The sequence below is a fragment of the Schistocerca serialis genome, chromosome 4, assembly GCF_023864345.2.
Source record: "Schistocerca serialis cubense isolate TAMUIC-IGC-003099 chromosome 4, iqSchSeri2.2, whole genome shotgun sequence".
NCBI classification, from domain to species: Eukaryota; Metazoa; Arthropoda; class Insecta; order Orthoptera; family Acrididae; genus Schistocerca; species Schistocerca serialis.
The window spans coordinates 415,152,227-415,157,226 of record NC_064641.1 but is presented as its reverse complement, the minus strand read 5'-3'; the positions used below and the strand labels follow the sequence as shown (position 1 = coordinate 415,157,226).

Below are 5,000 nucleotides of genomic sequence, written 5' to 3'. Positions count from 1 at the left end.
AACAAAATAGAACCGAGGTCCTATTCCATTATTCCATGCACACAGTATTCAGGCGGGCTTGCCTGCTTTAAGCACTCTAATTTGTTCAAAGTAAACGTGCCGGCCCACCGAGACACTCAATAAAGAGCACCCTGGTAGGATTTCAACGGGGTCCGCCTCGGGACGCACGAGCACGCACGAGGCGGTCGCACGCCTTCGGCTCGCCCCACCGGCAGGACGTCCCACGATACATGCCAGTTAAACACCGACGGGCGGTGAACCAACAGCGTGGGACACAAATCCAACTACGAGCTTTTTAACCGCAACAACTTTAATATACGCTATTGGAGCTGGAATTACCGCGGCTGCTGGCACCAGACTTGCCCTCCAATAGATACTCGTTAAAGGATTTAAAGTGTACTCATTCCGATTACGGGGCCTCGGATGAGTCCCGTATCGTTATTTTTCGTCACTACCTCCCCGTGCCGGGAGTGGGTAATTTGCGCGCCTGCTGCCTTCCTTGGATGTGGTAGCCGTTTCTCAGGCTCCCTCTCCGGAATCGAACCCTGATTCCCCGTTACCCGTTACAACCATGGTAGGCGCAGAACCTACCACCGACAGTTGATAAGGCAGACATTTGAAAGATGCGTCGCCGGTACGAGGACCGTGCGATCAGCCCAAAGTTATTCAGAGTCACCAAGGCAAACGGACCGGACGAGCCGACCGATTGGTTTTGATCTAATAAAAGCGTCCCTTCCATCTCTGGTCGGGACTCTGTTTGCATGTATTAGCTCTAGAATTACCACAGTTATCCAAGTAACGTGGGTACGATCTAAGGAACCATAACTGATTTAATGAGCCATTCGCGGTTTCACCTTAATGCGGCTTGTACTGAGACATGCATGGCTTAATCTTTGAGACAAGCATATGACTACTGGCAGGATCAACCAGGGAGCTGCGTCAACTAGAGCTGAGCAGCCGGCCGCCCGGGAGTGTGTCCCGGGGGCCCGCGCGAACACGCAAGCGTCCGCTCAATTATTCTGCAAACAGGAGGAGGCTGAGCTCCCCTGCACAACACACCTCGAAACCCTCTCAGGTCCCGGCGGCGCGCAGCGCCGTCCTAAGTACTTGGTCGGGTTCGAGAGAGGCGCAATCGCCCGGAGTTAGGCGAGTAGACGCTTTAGGTGCGACCACCCGTGCTCCCAACTGAGCTTGCCGCTGCCGACAGAGGCCCGGGAGCGTGCTGTCGTGGCATTGCCGGCGGGAGACAACACGCGCCACCTACGGTGACCGGCAGCTCCAACGCCGGCGCCACAGAAGGACAAAAGCCCCACTTGGGTGCCGAAGCGAACTCTCCCAGCACAGCGCACGCGCCAACACGTCCGCACAGCTGCGATACAAACCACCTGCGAGAACCGCTGGGGCGACCGAGCAGCAGACGGCGTCGCGGCGCCGAGCGCCGGGCGGCGGCGCATCCTCAGCGCACAAAGTCCTCAATCGGACCAGCACACTGCAGATGGCCACCGCGCTTCGCACCGGGCCCGCGAGGACCTACTTTGGCCGCAAGGCGCCGCGAGCAGGGGGCGCCGGCGCGCAGCTGCGCCGCCTGCCGCGTCCGTCGGCCGGCGCGCCTGCCACTGGCCGCCCCCACCAGCCGGCTGTAGCGCGTGCGCCCACGCACCGCGCTGCCAGCACGCCGGGCGGCCCCCCCTCACCGGCCGGGGACGGTCCCACCCAGCCACCGCCGCGTATCGCCTCACACCCAGATCCCCTTTCACGTTCGTGGGCATGGTGGGTATCCCTGAAACAACCGGTTAATAGCTCGACCGATCGTCGCCAACACTGATTCACCTCTAGCGAGAACAACCGCACCACAACGGGTTACCAGTTGTTCATTTGCGTAACGTCACCAGCAAACGTACACGTCCATCGCCATTTGCAACGAGTATTGCATGCCTGTGTCAGGTGTCACAACACACTACGTCTGCCCACATAGACGCAACAACATGTGCACGCCTAGAGAACACGTGGAAGGTCGACCCCGTACGTATGCGGTGTCCATTGCGCGAACGACTGTCAGCCGGCCTCTGCAGCATGTCGCAGATGTGGAACACGGTGCAACATGCTATCACGGTGTGTGAGAAGAGACGACTACGTCCGAATACACGCTCCACTACATCAACAGACTGCTCATGCTGATCGCCATCCAGGGCGTCCGTTCCTCCCACACGTCTGTATGGCGTACCACACTGCAATCCAGCTCTTATAGGGAGACGACACGTAGCTGCGTGCACAATATTTGGACTGTATGGTCCGCCGTTGCTAGGCGCAGTCGTCATACGGCCACATGTGCCACGATGTATCATTCAGTACATACGGACCAATGTGCAGTACAGTTTGTGGGTTTTGCGTACATCGGCGGACAGGTGACAGGCCGTACCACAACGTAGGCTGAGTACGTCGGCATGCGAAGGGCGTTGAACATGCAAACTTCTCACCGACCAGCTTGCGAAGGCAGGGGGGAAGGGGGGGGGGGCATGTACGTCCTGCTGCTAACCACATTACAGTGTATAGCAGGAGCATGTGGAAAGTCAGCAACACCTGCAAGGTGTTTAACATGACGCGATACACAGGGGACCGGGCAGTGCGAGTAGCGAACTATATTGCGAGGGTTGCGGTTAGGCAACACTACACTAATTTAACGAGTTGCATAACAATTACAGAGCAGGTTCAGCGACAACGTGCGTCAGGTTAAGGCGCAATATAGTTTTGGTTACGGCGCACTTTAGGTTAGGTTAAGGCATATTATAGGTTAGGTTAAGGCATATTATAGGTTAGGTTAAGGCATATTATAGGTTAGGTTAAGGCATATTATAGGTTAGGTTAAGGCATATTATAGGTTAGGTTAAGGCATATTATAGGTTAGGTTAAGGCATATTATAGGTTAGGTTAAGGCATATTATAGGTTAGGTTAAGGCATATTATAGGTTAGGTTAAGGCATATTATAGGTTAGGTTAAGGCATATTATAGGTTAGGTTAAGGCATATTATAGGTTAGGTTAAGGCATATTATAGGTTACGTTACGGCACAACATGGGTTACGTTACGGCACAACATGGGTTACGTTACGGCACAACATGGGTTACGTTACGGCACAACATGGGTTACGTTACGGCACAACATGGGTTACGTTACGGCACAACATGGGTTACGTTACGGCACAACATGGGTTACGTTACGGCACAACATGGGTTACGTTACGGCACAACATGGGTTACGTTACGGCACAACATGGGTTACGTTACGGCACAACATGGGTTACGTTAAGGCACAAATTAGGTTAGGTTAAGGCACAAACTAGGTTAGGTTAAGGCACAAACTAGGTTAGGTTAAGGCACAACGTAGGTTAGGTTAAGGCACAACGTAGGTTAGGTTAAGGCACAACGTAAGTTAGGTTAAGGCACAACGTAGGTTAGGTTAAGGCACAACGTAGGTTAGGTTAAGGCACAACGTAGGTTAGGTTAAGGCACAAATTAGGTTAGGTTAAGGCACAAATTAGGTTAGGTTAAGGCACAAATTAGGTTAGGTTAAGGCACAAATTAGGTTAGGTTAAGGCACAAATTAGGTTAGGTTAAGGCACAAATTAGGTTAGGTTAAGGCACAAATTAGGTTAGGTTAAGGCACAAATTAGGTTAGGTTAAGGCACAAATTAGGTTAGGTTAAGGCACAAATTAGGTTAGGTTAAGGCACAACGTAGGTTAGGTTAAGGCACAACGTAGGTTAGGTTAAGGCACAACGTAGGTTAGGTTAAGGCACAACGTAGGTTAGGTTAAGGCACAACGTAGGTTAGGTTAAGGCACAACGTAGGTTAGGTTAAGGCACAACGTAGGTTAGGTTAAGGCACAACGTAGGTTAGGTTAAGGCACAACGTAGGTTAGGTTAAGGCACAACGTAGGTTAGGTTAAGGCACAACGTAGGTTAGGTTAAGGCACAACGTAGGTTAGGTTAAGGCACAAATTAGGTTAGGTTAAGGCACAAATTAGGTTAGGTTAAGGCACAAATTAGGTTAGGTTAAGGCACAAATTAGGTTAGGTTAAGGCACAAATTAGGTTAGGTTAAGGCACAAATTAGGTTAGGTTAAGGCACAAATTAGGTTATGTTAAGGCACAAATTAGGTTAGGTTAAGGCACAAATTAGGTTAGGTTAAGGCACAACGTAGGTTAGGTTAAGGCACAACGTAGGTTAGGTTAAGGCACAACGTAGGTTAGGTTAAGGCACAACGTAGGTTAGGTTAAGGCACAACGTAGGTTAGGTTAAGGCACAACGTAGGTTAGGTTAAGGCACAACGTAGGTTAGGTTAAGGCACAACGTAGGTTAGGTTAAGGCACAACGTAGGTTAGGTTAAGGCACAACGTAGGTTAGGTTAAGGCACAACGTAGGTTAGGTTAAGGCACAACGTAGGTTAGGTTAAGGCACAACGTAGGTTAGGTTAAGGCACAACGTAGGTTAGGTTAAGGCACAACGTAGGTTAGGTTAAGGCACAACGTAGGTTAGGTTAAGGCACAACGTAGGTTAGGTTAAGGCACAACGTAGGTTAGGTTAAGGCACAACGTAGGTTAGGTTAAGCACAACGTAGGTTAGGTTAAGGCACAACGTAGGTTAGGTTAAGGCACAACATAGGTTAGGTTAAGGCACAACGTAGGTTAGGTTAAGGCACAACGTAGGTTAGGTTAAGGCACAACGTAGGTTAGGTTAAGGCACAACGTAGGTTAGGTTAAGGCACAACGTAGGTTAGGTTAAGGCACAACGTAGGTTAGGTTAAGGCACAACGTAGGTTAGGTTAAGCACAACGTAGGTTTGGTTAAGGCACAACGTAGGTTAGGTTAAGGTACAATATAGGTTAGGTTAAGGTACAATATAGGTTAGGTTAAGGTACGATATAGGTTAGGTTAAGGTACGATATAGGTTAGGTTAAGGTACAATATAGGTTAGGTTAAGGTACGATATAGGTTAGGTTAAGG

At 50.5% G+C, this 5,000-nt stretch overlaps 1 non-coding gene across 1 annotated transcript in view; it reads right to left on the bottom strand.

The window, feature by feature from the left end:
• The window catches only part of LOC126476869 (small subunit ribosomal RNA), a 1,909-nt gene extending 976 nt beyond the window's left edge, over positions 1 to 933 (bottom strand). Inside the window, exon 1 of the ribosomal RNA XR_007587303.1 lies at positions 1 to 933. This exon is cut by the window's left edge and continues 976 nt beyond it. This is a non-coding gene — a ribosomal RNA (small subunit ribosomal RNA).
• Positions 934 to 5,000: the final 4,067 nt, after the last annotated feature.